Raw genomic sequence first — 27,314 nt, forward strand, 5'->3', positions numbered from 1 at the left:
TCCTCAGAAATTTTTGACTTGTCAGATGAAAAACGGGACATGAAGATAGGCATCTTTCAAGTCCAGGGTCACCATGTAAGATCACTGGCTTAAAAGGAAATTCAGAGTAAAAATGGACTCCATCCGAAAACCGCTTGTACCTCAGTGATCTGTTTAGAGGTCTTAAGTTTAGAATTACTCTGAACTTGCCGGGGGGGCTTTTTTACTACAAAAATGTGTGAGTGAAAACCCCCACCCCTTTCCAGGTCTGGTTATGACCCACCATCTCTCCAATTAGGAGACACAAGGCTTCTGCTTTCTCCCGATCCCGGGGAAGCCTCGTGACCAAAAATCTTTGAAGCAGAAGGGAGTCGAATTCCAGTCTGTATCCCTGACCGATCACATAAAGAATATACAGAATGGAGGTAATCTTTTCCCAGTTTGAGAGGAAGTCTGCCTCCCACTGGCAGGAGAGCATCATTGTGACTTTGGGGGGGACTTTAGGAGGACTAAATAAGATTTCTCCTTTACCTTTCCCCTTGTGACCTGACCAATGCTTTTTAGGCCTAGGGTCCCTATCCTGGTCAGATTGTGGCCTTTGGCCACGAAAAAACCTCTTGAAACCCGTGTTTTTCTTCTTTTCTGGAAATACATTTTTCCCCATCGGCCGTACGCTCAAAAACCACTTGTAACCCTGGGCCAAAAAAATTGGCCCCAGAAAAAGGCAAGGTGCTTAGATGTATCTTTGATGCAGTATCACCTGAGCAGGTTTTATGCCAAAGTGCCCTCCTGGCAGAATTTATGAGGGCCGCAGACCTTGCCACCATCTTTACAGCTTCAGCTGAGGAATCTGCAAGAAAACTTGCTGCCTTAATCAAAAGAGAGAGAGAGAGCAGGGGTGTGAAATTTTTTTTAAAACTACTTGTCCAAGGGACTAAATCTGTGTCCCAATCTACTTGTCCAGATAGGAAAAAAAAAAAAAACAACCAATTTTTAACTAAAACCGTATTTAAATCAGAGGGGATATTAGGAATGTTTTAAAAACAAAAAGGGGTTTTATAGTGACTTAAACATTTAATATTTTTAACATTGCGCTGTTTATCTCCTCCTCCCCTCCCTGCCTGTCTCCAGCACCACACTCGAAGACTAGCAGGGAGCAGAGATACACCATGCAGTGTAAGCAGCACTGATTGGGTGCTTGTGTCGGGCTGATCTTTTATCCCTTTCTCTGCCAGAGCCGTTTTTGCGATTTTTGCACAAGATTAAAAAAAATAATAATTTTAGGCCTGAAAATTACACAAAACCCCCAAACATGATATATTTTCTGAAATCAGAGACCCTAGAGAATAAAACAGTGGTAGTTCCAATGGTTTATGTCGCGTATTACTGTAAAATTTCAGTAAAAAATACAAAGTTAATTTCAGGGCACAAAAAAATTAAAAAAAAAAGCAATAAATTACCATATTTTTCACTCCATAAGACGCACCTGACCATAAGATGCGCCTAGGTAGAGTAGAGGAGATGGACCAGACACTGCGGGGACAGTACAGGGCATGGACCAGACACTGCGGGGACAGTACAGGGCATGGACCAGACACTGCGGGGACAGTACAGGGCATGGACCAGACACTGCGGGGACAGTACAGGGCATGGACCAGACACTGCGGGGACAGTACAGGGCATGGACCAGACACCGCGGACCTTTAGGGAGGGAGGGGGAGCGGGTACCTGAATTTGTCAGGTACCGGCTCCCACTTTTGCAGAGTTCTCCTTCCGATACTGTGGGCACCCGACTTTGACAGGCGGGTGCCCACTGCGCATGCGCGAGAAGCGCTGCGCTTTGTGAATGGCCCGGCGTCTTTTGGGATCTGTCATGCGTCCCAGAAGACACCGGACCATTCACAAAGCGCAGCGCTTCTCGCGCATGCGCAGTGGGCACCCGGCTGTCACAGATGCCGGCGCGGGAAGACAACAGCGCTGGACCGAGGAACAAGTGAGTTCCTGCCGCAGAGAACAGCTGAGCGGCCGGCCCGGTATTCTGACATGGTAGCGGCGGAAATACTGGACCGGCCGCTTTATATTCGCTTAGTAAGACGCACTGACACTTTCCCCCCTTTTTTTGGGGGAAAAAAGTGCGTCTTATGGAGCGAAAAATACGGTACCCTATTTTTTTGTAAAATATAAAATATGAGGTTGCAGAGAGTAAACAGATATCCAACTTGTCAAACCTTAATTCTGTGTGCACTCGTGAAATGGCAACGAACTTCAGTACCCTATATTTTCTATAGGTGACGCTTTAAAAGCCCCTTCTAGGTCATCAGTACAGTGTTGCGGAGGAGGTCTGGTGCTAGAATTATTGCTCTCATTCTGGAGTGTGCGGCGATATGTAACGTGTATCGCAATGGACGTTTTCATGCGTAGGCGGCCCAGCGTGTGCTTTTACATTTGTACATGCATATATGTGGGGGAGCTCAATTTTTTTGGGGAGGGGGGGAAATGTTATGTGCTTGGAAGTAACTTTCATTTTTTACAATTTATTTATTTTTTTTACATCACATAGGTGACAATGCTGCTTCCCCACAGCAGGTCTGAAGGTAAAAGAAACAGCTGACCGGCGCCCGGAACTTCATGTCCCAGGCGTCAGGCGATAGGAATTCAACATCCGTGAAGAGTCTTTGCCATATTCTCTCTAAAAGTATCCACAATCAGGTGTGACTGAGGCTGTGTTAACCAAAAATCCAAATTTCTTGCTACACAAGTGGCTGCAAGGGCTGGTTTGAGACAAATAGTGGAATCCCAAGCCCTCGAGGAAGACATCTTATCTATAGGGTCCTTAAGAACCCCCATGTCTTCAAATGCCAGGTCAGCATTTTTTGACACTTTTAAAAGTGGTACATCCAATTTGGGGACCTTATTCCATGGATGCTGGACATCGTCATCAAAAGGAAACCTCTTTTTTAGGCTGCTAGAAAAGAAAGGCTTATGCCTTTCCAAATGAATAGCATCGGTAAGGGATTTGTGAACCCGAAAAAAATCTGGACCGTTAGGTTTGTAAACCCTCATACATCAGATCATGTTTAGAGAGCTGAACTTTCTCCTCTTCAATTTCAAGTGTTTCATAAATCAATAAGTCATCAACATCATCCAGTGAAATCATATATCTAGACTTCACAGGTACGGAAGCTTCCTCCTCTTCTTCTTCAGACTGGCCAACCTCTGGATCACTCCCAGAGGAAGAGGCACCATGAGACATTAAAGCCTCCAAGGCTTCTCCTCTGACCTCCCTGGCTGGAGAAGACCTACTAGATGCCGCAGAAGTCTGCTGAGTAAGGGGAGGAGAACTTTTGAAGTCCGACATAAATGTCTTAAAATTATTTTAAAGTGCTATCCAGTTCTTTTACAGATGACAATAGCTTAACACAGTGTTTCTCAACTCCAGTCCTCATGGACCCCCAACAGGTCATGTTTTCAGGATTTCCCTCAGATGAAACAGCAGTGGTAATTACTAAGGCAGTGAAACTGATCAAATCACCTGTGCAAAATAATGGAAATCCTGAAAACATGACCTGTTGGGGGTCCATGAGGACTGGAATTGAGAAACACTGGCTTAACACAAGATGCGGTAGGATCCTCCTAAACCAGACTATTGATACAAAAACGACTTAAAAGGCTGGTCCCAGGAGGAACTTAGCTTTGCTGTACACACTGCACATTTCTTCTTCCTGGGGCTAGGCTTAGAACTTTGTCCTGAACTTTAGCCTGAAAACATAAATAAGATACCCTCAGGACCTGACCACTAGAACTCAACACACTCCTTGTGCTTCTAGTGGGAAGAAGAAACATGCCCCATCAACTAAAACCCACCACCAAAAGGAGCTGTAGATGACAGGAAAAAACACTCACAATACACAGTAGTACAGCTAGGAGCCCTCCCCCATGTATCTACCTGTGAAGTTCTGGTGCTTGAGGGTTCGGATTCAGCTGCAACCGAGGATGCTGCTGAAGACTCCATGACTTCCCCTCCTGGAATCACTACTGCAGCCCCTGCTGGGAACAATCGACCGCACACCAGCCACCCTCTATGTCTGCTTGCCGCCTTTAAGAGAACTGGACCCAGCGTTCCCGGAGCCCTGAAATTACATTACGTGCCCCCGCAAGTGAAGCCTCTGCTTCTTCCTTACCAACTGGAATGCAAGGTCTCGCCCCCTCCGCCATCCAGGACTGCCGGCCGACTCCCTCCAGCTCACGCAAGGCCAGAGAAGCAGCAATGGACGCCATAGGATGCCTCCAGCAGAGGTCCATGGTCAGGGAGGACATGACCAGCCGCAAACATGCTTCCAGCGAGGAGGTAAGCCAACAATGGCCATGAATCACTCCAGTCCAACCCTCCCCAGGCCTAGAAAAAGCCAGAAAGGCAAGGCAATACTCCGTCTTCCCCCAGATCAAAAGAGGTATTGCACAAACGGGCGCAGTATACAAAGGTCCATCCTACTCCCACGACCTATTCCCCATCCCACAGCCCATGAGAGCCTACCAGGTTCCTGGAAACATGTTACCCCCATCCAGAGGAAACACAAATACTGGAAATAGGGGCCTGCAGGACCATCTTTTATTCTGAATGAGGTAACAAGTTTCCTGTCCCATGGGAAGAGCTCAACGTCATGTGGGCTGTCCTGGAAGATGACTTGGGGAAAAAAACCTCCATCAAAAAAGTGCCTAGCTCGCATGGTAGGTTTAGGCCAACAATGTTCCAAAAAGCAGTCATTGAGGCTAGGAGGGATATCGGTGATAGAGGTGTAAGAGGGCTCTTTTTAGGGGAAACTGAGTACTGCCTACAGGCCAAGCCAAATATAGAAAGCATAGGTCCCATAGGAATGACCATTGAATTGGGGAGATGGGGAGCCAGGGAAGAACATTCAATGGTATGGAGGAGTACAGCTGTTCAGCCCCAACCCATTGTTTCACTCTGACATGTACAGCCCAATCGACCACCCTAGCTAGCACGCATGCCAAATAATATTTCTTAAGATCTGGGAGACCTCCCAATATACTTACCAACTCAATCCAGCGCTTTGCCGGTCTGCAGCAGCCCTGGTCTGTGTTCCTCTGCTTACAGGATTAAGAGGCAGCAGTGGGAGCCATTGGCTTCTGCCGCTGTCAATCAAATCCTGTGAGGAAAGAAGGGGTGGTAGGGCTGAGCTGCGCTGTGTGTAACTATGAACACACACAGCCCGGCTGTGTAAACTAGCAGGTGTGCCACCATAGCAAGCCACATAGAAGAGGAAGAGCTGAGAATGCCAGCAGGGGAACCACAGAAGAGGAATTTCAGGGCTGCACAGAAGATGTGTGTAAAACAGGTAAGTGTAAAATTATTTTAGAAAAAAAATAGCCTTTACAGCCTTAAAATAAATGTTAGTGCTCAGAAACACAATACCCAATTTTTTGGTAAACTATAAAAGATGATTTTGCCTCAAATAAATAGATACCAAACTTCTCAAAACTTAAAATTGCAGGTCTGAGTGCTGTAAAAGCGATCAGTTCACTTTTACCTGACAGCCGATCATCCGCAGCCATGATCCTGCTATTAAAAACTTATGGTGAGGACATTTACATACGTACATCAGATGGGAAGTGGTTAATTTAATTAGTAACCCTTCATTCTTTTGTTAAAGTCCTAGGTTTTAGTGTGACCAATATACACACACACACACAGAGTATATTAACTCAGTGACTCCAATCACAGCAGGGTGCCAGCTTCCAAAGAGCCCCTCCAGCCTGACAAAGCTAACTATGAGGAAGAAAACACAGAAGCACACTCAGGTAGGCCGCCCAATCAAGAGTGTGACTGAACAGCTTCAGCATGTCTCCTCCCAAGCCATGCCCTTTTAATACATTTCACCCTTTTACTGGCTTCATCGACAAGCTGAAGCCTATCTGGTAGACTCTTGAATGGGGGGTCTGCACTTCCATATTTCTTCCCGATAGCTATCCCAGGTTTTTGGCCTTGTTCACACAGAAGTTTCGTGCAACCAGTCCCATTCACATCAGCTGGAAGGCAGCAGCTGCATAGACACAACCGCTGCATTCGATTTGACATTCATGTGGGTGTATGGATCCAACTGCAGAGTATGAGTAAGCAGGTAAACAGAAAAACGTGAGTGAGCAATACAATTATGCTCACAATTGCCCAACAACTCCATTTCTCCTGAAGGATCATGAGACGTAGTTCCGGGAAACTATGTGGGCAGGAAAGAAAAACTCCCCCCCTCTCAAGCACACTGGATTTATAAATCGCCCTGGAGCAAAAGCTATGATATCACAGGTAACTGAAAATGCTGTATACGGCGCTGAAAAAAAACAAACAAAAAAACGGTGCAGGTGTGCCGGCGGGGCTAATATGGAAGATAGTAGGAGGGGTGATGATCCTGATAATTAACTTAAAGGACTTGTTCCCTCCACGTCTGCTGAAATTAGTTTTTTCTACACACTAATGCATAAGCAAGGTGTAAACGGGTAAAAAAAAAAAAAAAAAAAAGTGTTTTCCCCATTCTGAAAATGCTTTATATTCACTAGTGATGTGCACTTTGAATGCGACCACTCCAGGAAAAGTAAATTGCTAAAAGCCCCCTCCCACCATGCACATTACAGTGCTGTACCTTTTCAACAGTGTCTAATTACTCCTTGTGCTGACCTAGCTCCTCTGCCCCTCCCTCATCTTCCTATATACCCATTTATATATTTATCCAGGGGAAGAGCAAATGGGAACACTTCAGAGGGTCACTTGAGTGACAACTCTGAGACTGCTGGGGCTGCTGAGATCACATCAAGGATGGTGGTGCCCAGCAACAGTCCCAGGCCTTTCAGATGTCAACACAAGGGAGGCTTTTATAGATAAGAGCATGCATACAAAACAAATGCACATGCAGTACATCTCATGGGAATATTTTTGTTGAAAAGAACGGTCTGGTGAAAAGGGCCTCTTAACACAAATGTGTTAAAGAATATGGGGATAGGAGGGGACAACAGAGTGAGCAGAGGTTTGATTAGATCAATTACAGCTTCTTCACGGTCCAGTAAGTTGACCAGGGTGAAGAAAGGGCACTATTGTGTCCAGTACTGGTATAGAACTGGCAGAAGAATAACTGCACACAGTGGGGCACCAGAAATCCAACACTCACGGAAATTTTGGCTTTTTAAAATTATTTGAGTATTGGTTTTTAATTAGTACAGGTTGTGAAGAGGTACAAGACCCCATTTTTTCAAATCACGGATGGACTCATAGGGATTCGGAAATGCGCTGTCAAAGTGTGAAAATGTGTGACTGTGTGTTCAGGTGCCATTCATTTGGCAGCACAGTGGCTACAGTTGCAAGAAAAAGTATGTGAACCCCTTGGGATTACATGGAGTTTTGCATGAATTGGGCATAAAATGTGCTCTGAACGTCATCTAAGTCACAACAATAGAAGAACACAGTCTGCTGAACATAATACTACACAAACATTAGATGTTGCCATGGTTTAATTGCACGTAACATGTAATCATTCACAGTGCAGGGAGGAAAAAGTATGTGAGGCCCTAGCTTAATGTCTTCTCCCAGAGCTAATTGGAGCCAGGAGTGAGCCAACCTTGACTCCAATCAGTGTGATGATATTGGATGTGTTGCTGACAGCTGTCCTGCCCTTAAAAAACACACACCTGTTTTGGGTTTACTGGTTTCAAGAAGCACTGTCTGATGTGAACTATGCCTCGCAGAAAAGAGCTCTCAGAAGACCTACGATCAAGAATTGTTGACTTGCATGAAGCTGGAAAGGGTTACAAAAGTATCTCCAAAAGCCTTGATGTTCATGTGTCCACGGTAAGACAGACTGTCTACAAATGGAGAAAGTTTAGCACTGTTGCTACTCTCCCTAGGTCGTCCTGTAAAAATGACTGCAAGAGCACAGCGCAGAATGCTGCATGAGGTAAAGAAGAATCCCAGAGTGTCAGCTAAAGATCAACAGAAATCTCTGGCACATGCTAACATTTTTATTGACACATCTACAATAAGGAAAACATTAAACAAGAATGGAGTACATGGGAGGACACCACGGAGGAAGCAATTGCTGTCCAAAAAGAATATTGCAGCACGTTTGACGTTTGCAAAAGAGCACCTGTATGTTCCACAGCACTACTGGCAAAATATACTGTGGACAGATGAAACCAAGAATTCATGCAAAACTCCACGTAATCCCAAGGGGTTCACATACTTTTTCTTGCAACTGTAAATGGTTAGCACTTCTGCCTGGAAGTACTAGGGTTGCTGGTTCAAATCCCAACCACAGCAACACCTGTCTGGAGTTTGCATGTTCTCCCTGTGCCTGCGTGGGTTTCCTCACTCACTCCAAAGACATGCTGGTAGGTTAACTGTATCCGGTCTAAACTGCCCCTAGTATGTGTATGTATGAATGTAAGTTAGGGACCTTAGATTGCACGCCCCTTGAGGGATAGGGACTGATGTGAATGTACAATTATATATCTGTGTGCAGCGCTGCGTAAATTGATGGCGCTATATAAGTACCTGAAATAAATAAATAATTTGAATGGCCCCTGAAAACGCAGGGTGTTTTTGCCACGACCGTGGTGCATTTTTCTGCACTGCAAAGGCGCTGGGATCGTGCAAGCAAAAACAAAGTTCGCAACAGAAACACCCTGCTCTTTAAGGTGAAAAATTTCAAAAACCTAGCGTGAACAGGGTCTTAAGGGTCTTTGTTGTAGCGTCTGAGGGTTTTTGCTTTTATTTTAGCATTTGAGAAGCTTCAAGGATAAAGTGCAAGCATTACTTCAAATGTATTTTCTTACTTTTCACCAATTTCTCCATGGTTTTCATTACAGGTGTTCCCATACTTAGAAATCCCTAAGTCAGTCAGAAAAGGGGCTTTGTCCCCTTAATTTTTTAACATGCTCCCTGCCACTGGTCTTTTAACAGCCCATGCGTAAATCCCTTTACAGTGAGGGACAACATAATTATGTTGCCTCATAACGCAGTGGGAGGGACCAGGATTCTCAGACTCCTTGTCTGACCCTCCAACCTACATGGTGTCATTTAATTGACAGATCGGGAGCCTCCTGGTCTGTCACACCTATCCAAAATTGGCAGGCTCGCTAATGCACCAGCCCACATTCACGGCTATTGAGAACTACAAATCCCATTGCATGAAGTAAACAGTAGTTTGTTCCAGAGGCAGCAAGAGAGATTGCTGCTTGTTTAATCACTTCTCGTAGTGTCAGGGTATAGTTCCATTTTCCTGTATTCAGGACATCACAACTGAGCATTTTTGCGCCTCTGCCTATATACAACACTCAGCAATAGGAATCCCATTCTTTTCAATATAGGCTATTCATACCTCTACACTCTAAACTCACCTGTTTTTTTGCCCCATAGACTTTTATGTGATTTTGAACGTGAACAACGGCTCACTTCTGCTCTTCTGTGATGCAGGAGCTTGAGCATAGATGACTTTTTGAAAAAATAATGAACTTTTTGCAGGCAAAAAAAAAAAGTGCCTTTATTTTTTTTTTTTCTAAGTAGCCTGAAAAGCACTGCACCCGCGATCATCAGATTGCAGGTGCACTGGCGGAATCCTGTGGATTCTTAAGCAGTTGTCTGACTGTACCAGCAGATTGTTACTGAACTGCAGAAAGATCAATGAACCATAAGAGTTCTCACCAGGATCCTCACAAGCCGTTGGCCACAATGGCAGATGGTAGTTGTAGTACATTCATTCAACAAACTAGCATGTTTTGATGCCCTGAAGCCCCTGACACTGTGTACAGAGATTGGTTGTATGCAAGTATGAGCCAATACTTGAGTAAACTGGCACATCTGCACAAATCACAGACTTAGATCCCTTTCATGCCTTTGCATTTTAAAGCATGTGTCCAAAAGTAAAACAGCATGTGCGTCATAAGGAGCAATGTTTTCAAAGAGTCTGTTCCAATATTTGTGATGTGGTTGGAAAAATGATTGGCACATCCCTGTGTACAGCCAACTACAACCACTCATGTCTGTGGGCGGCTGTACACAGCACCAGGGGCTCCTGGCCATGAAAATGTGTCAGTTTTTATGCTGTAAGAAGGAATGAACCTGGGTGCACGAGCCCTTTAACTATTCTGGAGCTCAGAAGTATTAAGTGATGTCATTCAACTTGCTATGTGGCAAACTGTGTAATTCACAGGAATGGATGGACAGAAATGCAATTCCTGTTGGTAATACAGATGGAATATGTATTTCTTCTGTGCTTGGCTGGACTGGAGTAAAGTCCCCCCTTGCAGCATGGCTGTAAATATACTGCAAGGGTTAAAATGAGACCAAACTCAAAATTAAAAAGTACCTTCTATTGCTCTCAGCCTGCTCAAAATTCCTTTGTTTTTGCTGTTCTGATCTCTCTATTAGAGGGTGGCGACTTTCATTCCATGGCCCTATTGTATGCAGGAAGGGATAAGCTTTGGTGTGTTGAACAAGTCCAAACCTGCCTCACTTATGCCACCAGGAAGCTGTCAAAGCCGACAGGTCAATGATAGGTGTTGGAGGCATAGCCCTACCCACAAGCCAAATGTATGCAAAGGGCATGCATATGTGTAGCTGCGGAATGGGGAATATCTCCGCCATCTATGATTGGCTGTCGGCTTTGACAACTTACCAGCGAGATTGCTCAGGCGGGTTCGGAATAGTGTTTTAACACGCCTGAGCTCATTGTTGTCTGGGACATGTAGTGTGCATGGCACAGTGCCCATTACTGCAACTAACTGCTCATTGTAAATTGAAGCAATTGGGGAAAGGAGAAGTGTGGGAGCTCAAAGAGGATATTACAAGGAAGCAAATACAAAGTAAGATATGATTTCATGAAAATCCGGGCTGTGTGCATCCACAGACACACACAGCATGATCACCCCCCCCCCCCACAGGGGTTTGATTGACAGAAGCAAAATGCCTATGGCTCCTGCGGCTGTATAAGAATACTGTTTAGAAATTCTGGCACAAAAGGAGACCAAATGACCAGTAGCCAGGCTATGCACGAAAAAGCACAGTAATATATTGGCTGCCCATCTCTCCTTTATCCTGCTGCTGTATGTGTGTCCTCAGAGGAGGAGCACAGTGCTGGATCAAGAGGGGACTCAGGTAAGCAACAAAGCAGAAGTGGTAAAGAGGGGAGTGGTGACGGGTACCTGAATTTGACAGGTACCCGCTCCACTTCCACTGTGATCGCCTAGGTGATCGGAAACGGAAGTTGTCGTCCTACTCTCCCTCCCCAAATTCTTGTGGGACACGTGACAGGTCCCAGAAGACGACGGGGCCATTCAGGAAGCGTAGCTCTACTCGCGCATGGACAGTGGGCACCTGGCTGTGAAGCTGCAAGCTGTTACAGCCGGGTGCCCACACTGAAGATGCCGGCCTCCTGGATGCCCGAGAAACGGGCTGCGGCGGGGGCAACGTGGGATCGTGGGACAGGTGGGTGGCTGTTTTTTAAAAGTCAGCAGCTACAGTTTTTGTAGCTGCTGATTTTTTACAGAATGAGTGGAACTCCACTTTAAGGTAAAAAACCTTTTACACTCTGGAACCACTCTAAGCCTTGGTTCACATCTGTGCGGGTGGTGCCGCTGCGGATCCGCATGAAAATCCATGCAACCGCACCACCTGCACAGAGAAATGTGGACCCGCGGGCGGGTGCCATTAGTTCTGATGGCACACCACTTGCACTGGAAACCGCAACCGTACTGGGAACCGAGGTTGCTGTGCGTGGGTTTTCAGAAGAAGCGCAGAGATTTCTCTGCATGTCATGGGGCATGGGAGTCTATTCAAATGAAACACGGCTCACACGGCCGCATATATGTGAACTAGGGCTAAGTCTAGGTGGACCAGGAGAAGCACTTTTTACTTGATACTCCACTCCTGCAGGCTCCTTTGCACTGTTAGACCGGTCCCTACAGCCTTTTCTCCCCCACAATCCAGCAGTCTAAGGTCCTCCGAAATATGAACAAATTCCAATGCATACCGCACATATCTTATTTGTAGTGCAAAAAAAAAAAAAACACAGGAAAAAACAAATACAATATTTAAAATGCACTGTACACTGTAACCCACAATGCACTACGCACTGGACACCCCAACGCACTGGACACCAAAATGCACTATACACTAACGTACTGGACACCGCAATGCACTGGACACTGTAACGCACTGGACACCGCAATGCACTGTAACATTCTGGACACTGCAATGCAACATACTGGACACCGCAATGCATTGTACACTGCAATGCACTGTAGACTAATGCACTGGACACCGCAATGCACTGTACTCTGTAATGCACAGGTCTCCTGCAAATCTGTCAGTATATCTGGGATATAAGGGCAAGCAAATATACTGACCGGAAAACTCAATGAACTACCATTGTGCTCCACAGTGCCACGGTAATTCATTAAGAACTACAAGCCAAGAGCCACTGAGTGATGCAGCTGGGCAGGCAAAGCTCCACACAGCTACTTTTTTTTTCTTTAATTTGACAGCTAGCAAGGGGGGAGAAGACCCCCGCTAGCTGTCAGAGCAGGGGCTGACCTGATCATAACATGTTACACCCTGAATATGGGTGTAACAAGTAACATGTTATGAAGGTGAACTTGTCCATTAACTCTTACAATGCAGGTACAAACCCCAACATAAGGAATGATTTTTAGATTTCCCAGAAGTCAGCTTAAAGGTAGAAGCCCAGTCAAAACTTATAGCGATACTAAAAAGGTTTATTTTTTTTTTCTTGGGAAAATAACAAACATGTCTATACTTACCTGCTGTGTGCAGTTGTTTTGCACACAGCAGCCTGGATCCTGCTCTTCTCGGGTCCCACGCAGGTTCTCCTGGCCCCTCCCTCCTGTTGGGTGCTCCCACAGCAAGCAGCTTGCTATGGAAGCACCCGCTGCTATGTGTGTCCATTCACACACAGAGTCGTCGCTGGATCTCAATGAGGCTCAGGTAAGTATTGAGGGGGTTGGGGGCACTGGCACACAGGTTTTTTACTTTCATGCATAGAACGTATGAAGGTAAAAAACTTTCAGCCTTTATACCCACTTTAACTTTATTTAAAAAAAAGTAGTATGGCCAAAGCTTTTTTAGTTATACTTCTCCTATAGATCACAGTGTAGTTTGTTCTGCACTCCTGTGACCCGTTTTCAGCCGACAGCAGGACGTCTCTCAGCCTGTCTAGGCTCAGGAGTGATCCCAACTTTACAGTCAGGATTCACTCAGATGCCCGGACCAGCAGATGGCTCCGCTTCTCAGCCAGCCAATGAGAGCCTGAGCCAGCCGCTCCTGCGCCCTCCACAGCCCGATGTTCTTGTGAGCTCTGGAGGGGCAGAGGAGAGAGCGGTGACTGACAGTCACTGCTCTCTGCTCAGAGGTGAGAACTGAATGATCAGCAGTCTTTGATCATTCAGTACAGAGCCAGAAGGGGACAGATGTTGCTTCATTCACAGATTTTTTTTCTCCAAACCCCATACTTTTTTCAAACCTGCTCCCACCTCCATTCTAACTACCCTGTCAATACTTACCTATTCCAGTCTGATCACATGATCCGCTGCTAGCACCGGCTTCAGCGTAGAGGAGGGACAGTTGACAACGGATGCCTGTGTGTGACGTCATCTCGCAGGCTCTGCAGCCGTCACTGGCGCTCTCTCCACTGAAAACTGCCCGCTGGAGAGATCATATGACGGGACTGGGGGGGCCCTCAGATTAGGCAAGTATAGACATGTTTCCTTTACAGCGTAGTTAGATCAGGCTTACAAGGGGAGTGGCTCTAGGTTCAGGTATAGTTAGGATTTGGCTGGACTTCTACTTTAACAACTGGTAGAAGCTTTGCCAGGCCCTCAGTAACACCTGGGCCATTGTGGGACAGAAGGGAAACATGGCAGCAACAAGTGTCCTGTGGAAGTCTCAGCTCTGTGTACACACAAGGCTGACAAACAAATAGAAGACATGAGGCCTGTGTAGCACAGAAGCCAGGCCAGCCTGTACCCAGCCCCCCTAGTACACAGCAGACACTCAGGGGTGGTGGAGGTGTGTATTGGGAAGATGGGGGGGGGGGAGGTGTACACAGAAAAACAAAGACACCATTCTCCACAATAGAGCTTCTAGAATGGGGCTTCCCCGTCCTACCCCCCACACCACTCTCACTACTTCCTCCACTCTCCCCCCAGCCCTGCAGGCCTCCTCCTCACCACAAAGCCTTCCAAGCGGGCCTCTCCCTGCACCCTCCCTGCGGCGTCCCCTCCCCGGCCTAGCCGAGCAGTGAGCACAAACTTCCCCGACAGCTGCTGCCCGTCCCCTCACCTCATGACGGTCTCCGCGGCTGCTTGTGCCACTCCGTGCCCGGCCTTCTCCAGCCCCTCACAAAGACCCAATCCTCTGCTCCGTGCGGCCCCACAGAGCCGGCCATGAGAGGAGGAGCAGGACTGACACCACGACACTACAACTCCCAGCGACCCCCGCGGCAAGGCATGGACACAATCAAAACTGTGCAACTTTATTGCTAGCTGCACAAAGCTGAGGAGGACAGCAAAAGCTGTGTGGAGAAACTCACAGACAGCAAGTCTGCGAGAAAAAGATACAGAGCCCAGCATTATAGGAGCTCACTCACACCTCAGGATTTTGTAGCTTAACCACTTGCCCTCCAGAGGATTTACCCCCCTTCCTGGCCAGGCCACTTTTTACGATACGATGCTGTGTTATTTTAACTGACAATTGCGCGGTCTTGCAACGCTGCACCCAAATGAAATGTATGTCCCTTTTTGCCCCACAAATAGAACTTTCTTTTGGTGGTATTTGATTGCTTGTGCTTTTTTTAGTTTTTGCGCTATAAACAAAAAAGACCAACAATTTTGAGAAAAAAACAATATTTTTTGACTTTTTGCTATAAAGCATCCAGTAAAAAAATTTAAAAAATCAAATTTCATCATAGATTTAGGCCAAAATGTATTCTGCTACATGCCTTTGCTAAAAAAAAATCCCAATATGTGTGAATTAATTGGTTTACGTGAAAGTTATAGCGTTTACAAATGGCAGTATATACAGTGGGGATCGAAAGTTTGGGCACCCCAGCTAAAAATTTGTATTAATGTGCATAAAGAAGCCAAGGAAAGATGGAAAAATCTCCAAAAGGCATCAAATTACAGATTAGACATTCTTATAATATGTCAACAAAAGTTAGATTTTATTTCCATCATTTACACTTTCAAAATAACAGAAAACAAAAAATGGCGTCTGCAAATGTTTGGGCACCCTGCAGAGTTAATATCTTGTACTGCTCTCTTTGGCAAGTATCACAGCTTGTAAACGCTTTTTGTAGCCAGCCAAGAGTCTTTCAAATTCTTCTTTGAGGTATCTTTGCCCATTCTTCCTTACAAAAGTCTTCCAGTTCTTCGAGATTTTCGGGCTGTCTGTCACGCACTGCTTTTTTAAGGTCTATCCATAGATTTTCAATTATGTTGAGGTCAGGAGATTGTGAAGGCCATGGCAAAACCTTCCGTTTACGCCTCTTGATGTAATCCCCCGTGGATTTTGAGGTGTGTTTAGGATCATTATCCATTTGTAGAAGCCATCCTCTCTTTAACTTCAGCTTTTTCACAGATGGCATCAAGTTACCATCCAAAATTTGCTGAAATTTTATTGAATCCATTTTTCCTTCTACTCAAGAGATGTTCCCTGTGCCACTGGCTGCAACACAACCCCAAAGCATGATTGATCCAACCCCATGCTTAACAGTTGGACAGAGGTTCTTTTCATTAAATTCTGTGCCCCTTCTTCTCCAAACGTACCTTTGCTCATTCCGGTTAAAAAGTTCAATTTTAACCTCATCAGTCCACAGAACTTGTTTCCAAAATGCATCAGGCTTGTCTATATGTTCATTTGCAAAGTTCAAACGATGATTTTTGTGGTGAGGACGTAGAAGAGGTTTTCTTCTGATGACTCTTCCATGAAGACCATATTTGTACAAGTATCTCTTTATAGTGGAATAGTGTACCACAACTCCAGTGTCCGCCAGATCTTTCTGGAGGGGTCGTGCAGTCAAACGTGGGTTTTGAATTGTTTTTCTCACAATCCTTTACCCAGATTGTTTTATGGCTACGCTGGATCTAAGGGATGCGTATCTTCATATCCCCATACAGCATGCGTGTCAGAAATACCTAAGGATAGCAGTAAGGATTTAAGGATTGGTACAGAGATCCACCACTGGCAGTGTCGGGCTCTACCTTTTGGTCTGGCCTCAGCACCAAGAATTTTTACAAAGGTGCTTGCAAGGCCTTGGCCACTCTAAGAATGAGGTCTGTTACAATCATTCTCTATCTAGATGATCTCCTCTTCGTGGCCAAGTCTCACCAACCGTTGACAGAGGATCTGTGGGTTTCCCAGGTCTTCCTTCAGAGTCTGGGGTGGCTCATAAATAGAGACAAGTCATATTTAGCTCCCTCCCAGAGAGTCACCTATCTTGGGTATGACATTTCCTTGGTAGAAAGAAAGATCTTCCTTCCACAGGAAAAAATTCTCAAAATAGATTAGGTGCTGGCAGAGCTGCAGAACAATTTGGCTATTACAATAAGGGACATCATGAGGGCAGTAAGTCTCATGACATCATGGTTCCCGGCTGTACCCTGGGCGACATTTCACCAGTGCCCATTGCAGTCTTTTCTCCTGAGGGTTTGGAGCGGAGACGGGTCTGCACTGGATCTTCCAGGATCAAGAAATCCCTTTGGTGGTGGTGAAGGTAGTACAATCTAGCTAGGGATCTGGAATGGACCACACCATATGTCCCTGAATCTGTGGGATTGGGCCTTGGGGGTAGATGCCCTTGCAAATGTGTGGGAATTCAGTCTTTGTTATTCGTTCCCTCCAGAGAGTCCTGCAAAAATGTTTGTCGGAAAGGACAAACCTCATTCTGGTGGCCTCATTTTGGCCAGAGACCATGGTTCTCTCTGCTGTGGAGCCTTGCCTTGGTTCCTCTGTTCCCTCTCCCAGAGAGGGAGGATCTGGTCTCTCAAGGTTCAGTGCTTCACTCTCAGGTAAAGACTTTAAAGTTGGTGGCATGGCTACTGAATGTCATGATCAGGCTCGAAGACCAGTTGCTATAGCAGTGGAAAGGCTCACACCGAAAATAGCAGGATAGGTACACAGGCAGGTCACTGTGGCGGAGGAGTGCATTCACCTGAGGTGCAGAGTCAAAGTACTAACCGGTGTTCACCAGAGCTCCTGATGGTGGAGATGGATTTTGCTGCATATTAGCGCCAGGTCGCGGTCCTCAGGATCACCACACCATGAGGTGAGCAAGCGGAGGTCCAGCAGCGTATTAAGCAGGTAAGGATCAAACAGAAGCATAGTCCGTAAACAAGCCAAGGACGGTAACGAGCAGTCACAGGTTGGGATCAGGCAGAAGTGTAGTCAACAACAAGCCAAGGGTCAATAACGAGTGGTAGCAAAATATGGATGACAGTAGAGAAGACAAGGAGCGAGATGCTGGCTGGAGAGCACAATAATCTGGCAAACAGGAAATGCAGAGATATGACATATCATGAAGTTCATGGGAGAAGCAAGGGGTTCAAGGTTCATGACAAACAAGGTCAAAGCAGGATCATTGAAATAATTGTCAAGGGAGCTGTCCAGCATTCCAGGTGGCTCAGCAAGAAGAAACACTGTCACTCACCGCAGAAGGCCCAGGTTCGGACGCAGGCTCTTACACTGAAGAACAACTCCTGAAAGCTCAGGGGTTTTCAGAAATGGTAGTGAGGACTTTGGTGAACTGCCGCAAGCCAGTAACCAGAACTATTTATACTAGTCTGGAAGTGATTGTAGCCATATTAGTGCACTTGCGACAGAAACAATTCAGTACTGTCCGTGATACTTTTTTTATTTGCACTAACATATAATTTTGAGGACAAGCTTTCGGGGAGTGTCCCCTTCTTCAAGGTCCAAGCAGTACTGTTACAAAGTTTTAGCAGAATGTTAGAAGATATGTGGGGATTGAGAAAAAAAAAAAAGGCAGAAAGAAACACAAGCCTGAGGTTAGCCTAGAGATAAGAACAGCAAAGCCAAAGCAAAAGCAAAGACTGGGGGGGGGGGGCTACACTCACAGAGGCAGTCATAAATATGTTAGATAATGAGTGAGGAATCCCATGTCCAAATTAAGGCCGTTATCTCTTGTGTCAAATAGAATTATCATTCTTAGTTCAAAAGTTTTTCTTTCCTGAATGGATTTGAAATTTCCTTTAAGAACCAAAAGATTGAGGTCTTCCATAATGTGGTCCAGTTGTGCGAAATGGTGTCCCACAGGTGTGCAAAGGTCACCTTCTTTATGTTCCTTGATGGTATGTCAGTGCAGATTCATCCTTGTTTGCAACTTCTGTCTTGTTTCGCCAACATAAGATCCTTTGCTACATTTTCTGCACTGGATAAGGTACACAACATTACTGGAGGTGCAGCTGTATGATCCGGAGATATTGAAGATCCCTTTTGAGTGTCTGACACTTTTTGATGGATTGATTTGGTTGCACAGTTTGCAGCGTTTCTTACTGCAGGGTTTGCTTCCATTATTTGTGACATTTTGATCAGAAGGAAGTTTCCTACTGATTAGTTTATTTCTGAGGTTGGGGGGTTGTCTGAAGGCCAGTATTGGTGGTTGCTGGAATATTTCTTTCAGAGTTCCATCCTCTGTTATGATGGGTTGTAAATCTTTGATTATTTTTCTTATTCCTTCTAGTGCTGGGTTGTATGTGGTTACTAGAGATACACAGTTGTTTGTTTTTTTCTCTTTGTACTGAAGCAGATTTTCTCTTCGGTTCTCAAGGCTGTGTTTATGCTGGTGTTGATAGTTTTGTCCTTGTAACCTTTCTTATGGAAGGAGTCTGCTAGTGTCCCGAGATGTGTATCTCTGTCTCTTGGGTCAGAACATGTTCGGTGGTATCTAATGGCCTGACTGTGTATGATGGCACGTTTCGTGTGTTGGGGCTGGAAGCTAGAACTGTGGAGGTAGTTGCATCTGTCAGTGGGTTTCCTGTTTATTGATGTGTGAAGCGTATCATCCCTGATGTATACTGTGGTGTCTAGGAAGTTGACGTGTGTGTTTGAGTATTCCATTTTTAGTTTGATTGATGGATGAAAAGTGTTGATCAATGAGTAAAATTGTTTTAGGTGTTCTTCACCTTCTGTCCATATGATGAAAATATCATCAATATAGCGATAGTATCTGTAAGTCACCCATAAATAAATTGGCATATTGGGGTGCCATTTTACTTCCCATCGCATTACCCATACATTGAAGATAGATGTCTTTATTGAAAGTAAAGTAGTTGTGTGTAAGTATGAATTCAATGAGCTGTGTAACATCCTCAGCAGTTCAGCAGAGCAGTGGGAGCTCAATCTGTTCTTAGTGTCTTGACCGAGCTCCTGCTGTGCTTTTATGTGATAGCATTGGCCAAATGACAAGTCCTCTATATGGAGACATCAGGGATCTATTAGTCTCTCAATGCCTACTCTGCCCTCCCCTGCAGCTAATCAAACTCAGATTGTTCTTTAGTAGCTGCAAAGACCAGCTGTGAACCCGTAAGTGATGTAATACACATTACTTCCAGGATCACAGGTAAGATCGGGGTGTTCTCTGATCAAACACCCAGCGTACATGAGGTCTTACTGCGTTGCAACACTGTCCAGACAGAGGTCAGGGGTTTTGCATCCTAGAGCAGAAAGAAAACACCTCCTACAAGCTTTAACCAATGTTCAGCCGAAGTCACAAGACTGCTCTAACTGCTGATGAGAAAAGGTATTTAGCAGTTTATATTTACTAAAATAATTGCATTTCCATGTTCTTTGTACTGTGTGAGACCAGATATAGTGAATGCAGGGTCCTGGGTGCAGCTAAAAGCAGAGACATCTAAACACAAGAAAACATGATCTAGTAGGCATACACATTGTTTATACTTCCCAAAGAACTCCTTCTGCATTTAGAAAAGCTAAACACAGAAGTGCCAGTGTAACTAAGGGTCACATCTGATTTTTGGCATGTTAGAGTGCATTGGCAGCATATTCATTTCAATAGGCTGTCTTTACAAAATGTGGGATGAGATGTAGCTATGGAATGTGGAACCTGATCTGACCTGGAGCAGCATGTGATATGTTCAAAAAATTAACATTCTTATGTATTGCTTTCAATTTTACTGAAAGAGTAGTGGTTGCTTGGATCAGACTTTCAGCAGAGGTAGTCAGTCAATTAACCCTAATATGCTTGGGATAAATATAGGTCCATCCTTAGACAAAAAGGAAGGCAGACTTGATGGACCACTTTTTTACTGTCTTTTTTTTTTTTCTCTATAAACTCGTGCATTTTAATTGATATTGGAATGTGCTTTCTACTCCAAAACTTTATAATCTCAATATTCCCCTGTATATTTGTTCTAGAAAAGATTGCAGGTTTCATATAAAAATAGTTCTAAGGCTTGATTTATTTTACACATAGCAGCCAACTGTCCTTGATTTCTAGGAGCAGTTCCAAGTGTTGATGGTTTGGCCCTTCCTGACAATCAAATTATCAATTTTATGAATGTTGCAAATGCGGTTTACTTTTTTTTATTACCTTGGACATTTTAAAAAGGAGATATGCTATTTATGTTTATATTATCTACATGGCCTGACAACATTGAAAGGTATAAATAAGAATAATGGTACATTTTTAAACATATCACATGCTGCTCCAGGTGAGATCAGGCTCCATATTCCATTGCTACATCTCAGGTGCTGGCTTTGCTCGTCCCCACAAGAGCAATCAATTGCAACAGCAACAGGAACACCTCACACTGAGATGCAAAATATTCTTCTTCTTTATTAAAACAGCTAGCCGGAGCAAGCACCAGGAATTTTCTCAAAGAAAAAAGCGCTGTGCGAAATGCATCAGTCTTTATTCCTGATAGCGGTTTTACTAAAGGAAGAATATTATTTTGCATCTCCATGTGCAGTGTTCATGTTGCTGGTACAAATGAGCTTTATATTGTTGTTTAACCTCTTACCTCAACCTGGCGCATATATGCGGTCTCTCAGCGGGAGGGCTTTAATGCTGAGCGGCCTTATCTATACATCTATTTGTAAATAAATTAACGTGCAAAGAGTGCACTCACTGTGTGCTCCCAGCACAGCAACTAACAGAAAGCTCCCAATGCATACTTGCGATCGGGAGCTGTCCAATCATGTGACTGCTGTGACAGCCAATCACAGCGATCACATGATCGGAATGTCTACCTCTGCCTCCCGACTTTTCAATCCACTTAAAAATTCGGGAGACGGCAGAAGTTGGAAGGGGTTGAACACTTGCAGGAGTGTTGAAACTGACAGTATATACACATCAGTGGACAATATACAATGTATTTATGAATAAAGCCTGTAATTGCAGGCTTCACACAGGATTTACTGCCAGTGGGAGCTGGCTGTCAAAATGACAGCTAAATGCTGCACTCAGACTGGGGTGGAGCAGGAGTGGACAGCATTCTGGTTTGCTGCAAATTAAAAAATAATAATTCACAGCAAATATAAAAAACAAACTGTTGGGTTCAAAAGCGCAGAAGAGGCAACCCTAGTCTGGTGTATTTACAGCATAGCACAGTAAGGGCTCATGCCTAAAAGGCTTAAAAAAAATGCAGCTTTTACAGGCGTTTGGCATTTTTTCTTTTTCCTTCAAACACACCTCTATGTTAGCCTATGTGTCCATGCAGACATAGGCCTTTACAACCGTAGTAGAAGAGGAACATTTAAAGGCAGACTAAACGTCAATCACAAGGGAGAGGTGCTTCTGAGCAGAAAAGATGCTTAAATGTGTCTGAACGCACTTAAACACTAGATGCATTTAGCGCTTGAGCACTCATTTATTCCAGTTGTCAGCAGGGGTGGACTGACAACTCATGGGGCCTCCGGGCAATAGGGGATCATGGGGCCCCTGTATCCTTGTCCACACTCAAAAAAAGCCTATTAAAAAAAAAAAAAAGAAGGAAGAGGTACCAGGGGCATTTCATGGGGCCCCCTACTCACCCCGGGCCCTCGGGCAGTGCCCAAGTGCTCGAATGGTCAGTCCGCCCCTGATTGCCAGTGTTCTATTAACATTTAAATGCCTGACACGCCTAAACACACCTAAATGCATGTTCAATATGTGGCTTTAGACGCATTTTATTATTAAAAGGTGTCTAGAGGAGACAATCATACTCCTTGTGTGCATGAGGCCTAAAGCTATATTCAGGCTCTGAACACAGAAATGTATTCATTGCAAATCCATGGTCACAAGAGGCTTCAATGTTGCTTTTAAGGTTTGTGTGTAAGCATGACATGAAGCCAAGCTCGATGAATGCAGAAGTGTGTACTATCCAATCTGTACAGTACACTCTGTTGTACCCAGACCGGTGCAGTTAGCAGGTCAGGAAACCTCAACAAACATTTGTCTGTACAAACTTTTAAGGGAATATTTTGCTGAGCTCTCATGTCTATTAAACCACATGGAGCGCCTCCTATGAATTAGGACACAAGTTATAGTTACATGGTTGCTTTGTTTTAAAGCCCATACTGTACGGATTGGGCCATATAGTAATAGTAACTGTAAAAGCAGATAGTGTGAAACCATTGACCCTCAATATTAGCAGACATCAGCTTTATTACTGATAAAATTGGTGCAGGCTTGATTTGATTTGCACAGTCATAAAACCAAAATCACACGTGGGTTGCAAGCTAACAAGTGATTTCACAACACCTCCCTAATAATATAAATAGTGAAAAAAAAAAAACAGTGCAGTGCTACCTAAAAGTTACTTATAAAGATATAAACAAAAAATAAACAAAATCTTAAAATATACAAAACCTTCAATCCACATATATTAAACATAAAATTTGTATTACGCAATTCAAAATTTATCTCGCATGAGCAAACTGAGCAGTATTTCTCATGTAATGGAAAATGTCGTAAATGAACAAAGAAAAAATCCAATAAGTGAAGAAAGTCCAAAGAGATCTAAGCACTAACACGTAAACCACCCATGATTATCTCTCCCTAGTTCCCACAGTGTGATGGATGGAGCACTCCTCCTAATGACATACAAATATGCTCACCTGAAAGAATGACCTCAAAGATCACTAAAAGTCAAAACAGTGCTTTCCCAACTAGGGTACAAACAATGGTTAGCTCTTGACTCTCACCTCCATATGTAATCCTCAACTCATACCACCAGGTATAGGAAAATAAAACAAAAGGGAACTGATAGTGCTCACTAACAGATTCTATTTGATGGCTCATCAAAGTACTGCTGTAAACAGCCTACTCCCATATACATGTAGCTCATCAAGAGATGTCCTAGCTCCAGTACAATAAGGATGATGAAGTCATTGGCAATAGGCTCTGTCCCTAGATGCAGTGTATACCCCGATCAGGACCTTCTTCACTAGAAATCAGAGAGAGCCTGCTCCTGTGATGGGGTGACATCTTAGCAATGTCCTAGGTACAAGGTAGAATGGGGGAACATCATATTGGGGAGTTTTATGGCCAGGCTTTGGGAGGTATGCAAATGAAATAAACCTACAGCAAGGGCATTATTCAACTTTAAAGTGTTTCTAAAGTCTAAAGCTTTTTACCTTAACCACTTTACCTCCAGAAGGTTTTACCCCCTTCATGACCAGGACATTATTTGCTATTCAGCACTGTGGTACTTTAACTGCCAATTGCTCAGTCATGCAACACTGTACCCAAAAGAACAAAACGAAACCAGCGCTCAAATCTTCATGCAGACTAAAGGAGATTCTGAATGCCAAACGTTAAGGTGCAGCCCTTCAGAGATCGGAAAATCTAGGTGATGGTGAACAAAAAACAAACAAGGGCACACTCCCATCGTGTATTAACGTGGTACACCACGTATTTATTGAAAAGTTATAGATAAATACTCACAAACCAAAAGAGATAAAAACAGAACAGGTGATCCGTAAGGACAGTCCAATGGATTCATCTTGTAAGGGATAGGCTACAAGAGCTCTGAGGAAGGGGGTTCGTCTCCCAAAACGCGTTAGTTATCCCTTACAAGGTGTTTGAATCCATTGGACTGTCCTTACGGATCACCTGTTCTGTTTTTATCCCTTTCGGTTTGTATTTATCTATAATTTTTCAATAAATACGTAGTGTACCACGTTAATGCACGATAACACTGTACCCAAATTAAATTTATATTTTTTTCCACACAAATAGAGCTTTCTTCTGGTGGTATTTAATCACCACTGTGGTTTTTTTTTATATTTCTTATAAACACAAAGTACTAAAAATATTGAAACGAATCATACTTTTCTTAGTTTCTGTTATAATATTTTGCAAACAATATTTCTTCATACATTTAGACCAAAATGTATTCTGCTACATAACTGCCCCAAAAATAACCTAAATTGGTATTTATTATTTAGTATGTGTGAAAGTTATAGAGTCTACAAACTATTGCATATACAGTATATTTGAAAACTGATCAGTCCTGATGTACTGTACTTGCTGCCTATCTCATTTCGTGAATCCCTAAATGCCAGGACAGTGCAAATACCCCCCATATGACCCCTTTTTGTAAAGTAGACAGTCTGAGGTATTTAGTAAGAGGCATGGCAACTTTTTTGAAGTTGTCATTTTTTGTCATTTTTGGAAAATGAAGAGATTAAATAAAATGGTTTTTTTTCACATTTTTTTTTACATACTGTCACCAGTGCAGTATAGTGTCATCATATGACTGGTGTGGTGGTGATCAGGGATACTGACTGGTGACAGTATAAATAAATAGGGGGGCTCACTAGAGCACATGTGCACTGCAACGTATCTGTACATTGTGGCGCCTACAGCTGCTGCTCACTCACAGTAAAAGTACTGTGGACGGGCAGCAGATAGTTTGTGCATTCTATGTACTAAGGTAAAAATACACACTACTACCTGCCCCTACTGATCCACTGCTGTTTCGGCTGCAACACCGCTCTTCTCTCTTCCTGTTATCACAGGAGACACAGGCAGTATCCTAGAGCCATATGCTTCTGCTGCTGTCAGTCAAAATGTTGTGATGAGGGGGCAGGGTGTGTCTATAGATGCACACAGCCCAACTTGGGAGCACACCTGCACAGGTACCCCTTAGCACACAGCTTGCCAAAGGGGCACCAGTGGAAAAGAGGGGAGAAGAGCGCCGGCGGGGGACTCCAGAAGGGAAGGTATAGGGCCGCTCTGAGTAATACCATTTCAGGTAAGTATAACATCATTTTTATTTTAAATTTAAAAAAATAATCTTTACAATCACCTTAAAGCTGCACAGTTTGTTTTTATCCACAGACACCCCTTATCTGCATAGGCAGTTTTTTGTAAAGGTGAACTAACCTTTGTCTCACACTAGAAGCTATAAAAAGAGGATTTTTATATAAAATTTCAACATTCTTTACAATTATGATAAAAAAAGATTAAAACATATTTTAAATTTCATTTAATTTGTTTTATGAAACAAATCAAATGAAGGTTTGCTTTTTTTCCCCAGATTCCCAAATTTCTAGAAAAAAAACCTCAGGCTTCTAAACTCTCATGAGTAAAGGGCAATCAGCCGAGCAGCTGTCCTTTGCAGCACAGAAACTATACAGGAAATACAAATAGACAAAATCTGATATCTATAAAACCACCATAGTAAATTACATAAAGGAAAACACACACACTATACAGTATTGAAAACTACATGTGATAAATATGCAAATGTGTGTTGAGGCAATTGAGGGATGGGAGGACAGCATCCCTCATATGAATGTCTCAGTGAATTCAGGACTCATTTACTGAAAAAAATGCCTGTCACAAAAATGTATGGCAACAATACTTCAGTGCTGGGCATTGTGGTGCCATCCATCTTGAATGGTACCCCAAGGCACTAAAATAATAGTGGATAACACATTCACACTGCAGCAATATACGTGTAGACACCAAAAAGAGGAGAAGAGACTGATATAAAGAGGAAGGGAAATTTGGCTGCAGCACTTTTGGATATCAGTAGTGATAGTAGAAAATAGGATATAACATTTTCTTAGAATATAGGTGTTTAAAGCAAAACGTTTTATCACTTCCAAAACCCAATCAGCTTACAGTAAGTTTAAAAGTATAAATTCCCCCCATTTATTCATTCTAATATATTTTTTGAAGATCTAATTACTCATCTTAGATATGAGAACATGTAAAGGTATTGACTGGGTGCAAAGAATATTTGCAGAATGGAATAATATGGTAAAAAATTAATGCAAAGCTGAGTTACCTTATATAAATATTGTCCTTCCACTAGCTTGTCAGCCTTAAGCATTGCTATTTAAGATGCCATCTGTGGGTTTTTAATAACTTGTTTGGAATGTGTTGACAACTGATACTTCTTAGCCAGGAAGTGACCTTAGCCCTCTGTCCCTTGAGATATGTCATTACCTCTATGGGCTACCAGTCATATGACAGTTTTGCAAAATGAGATATGTTCCATTTCAATACATTCACAATTCAGGTGCACCCTTACCCAGATAACTGAACATTTAAAAGTTGTGTGTATGGTCTAAAAAAAGAAGACATAGCTTCCAAAAGAAAGCAAAATATACAAATAGTATTATATAACCTATTACAAAGCCACCAGATATTTTGGATTTTTTTAACTTTTAATTAAATATCTCTGAGACACTAAAAGGGCCCCACATTATCCATTGATTTAATCTCCATCCTATAGCCCCATCTCTTTTAGGTCCTCTTTCCCATGGCTAATCCATCCCTTATTTGGTAGTCCCCTCTCCCTTCCTTCCTCTTTGATTTCCATCAAACATATTCTCAGGGTTTTTGTTTTTGCCAAGCCAGCTTAGATGTACATTCCAAGAAACAGAAAGTAGAACACCTGTTAATCTTCTCTCTCAGAGAACTCATCAGTCAGCTAGTAATAGTCTCCATAATCAGAAGGACAGAGTGTTTTCATCCCATAAAAGGAAGTGCCTAATCAACGAGCTTATGGCAGGATTACCAAGCATTGTTTTCTAATGAAAGCTACAGATGTAAAAAGTTGAACATTACTTTTGCAATTACACTAAAGCATAAGTTAATAGTTTGGAACCCCAATGAGTCTTGCCAAAATGTACAAATATGCACTCTTACCTCCAAAATTGGCCTTCAGCAATACAATGTTTACTCTTTCGATTACCACTGATGCCTTCTTCCAAGTCTTGAGTCTTCAGCTGTCTTCATTGGCTGGCCAGGGATGACATACAGTAACTCCTGTACATGCACCCA

The 27,314-nt window shown here is 43.5% G+C and overlaps 1 protein-coding gene across 2 annotated transcripts in view; it reads right to left on the bottom strand.

The window, feature by feature from the left end:
* SOCS6 (suppressor of cytokine signaling 6) overlaps positions 1-26,350 on the bottom strand; it is a 49,708-nt gene extending 23,358 nt beyond the window's left edge. The window contains exon 1 of one of the 2 annotated variants that reach the window (XM_089664018.1): positions 26,314-26,350. The gene's annotated coding sequence lies outside the window, so the exon portion shown is untranslated. Of the gene's footprint in view, positions 1-14,338; positions 14,473-26,313 lie in introns of those variants that run through there. The other variant, XM_089664010.1, reaches the window with a different exon arrangement.
* Positions 26,351-27,314: the final 964 nt, after the last annotated feature.

This window comes from Staurois parvus, unplaced genomic scaffold (genome assembly GCF_062004578.1).
Source record: "Staurois parvus isolate SC_StPar_1 unplaced genomic scaffold, SC_StPar_1.0 ptg000045l, whole genome shotgun sequence".
In the NCBI taxonomy this organism is placed as follows: Eukaryota; Metazoa; Chordata; class Amphibia; order Anura; family Ranidae; genus Staurois; species Staurois parvus.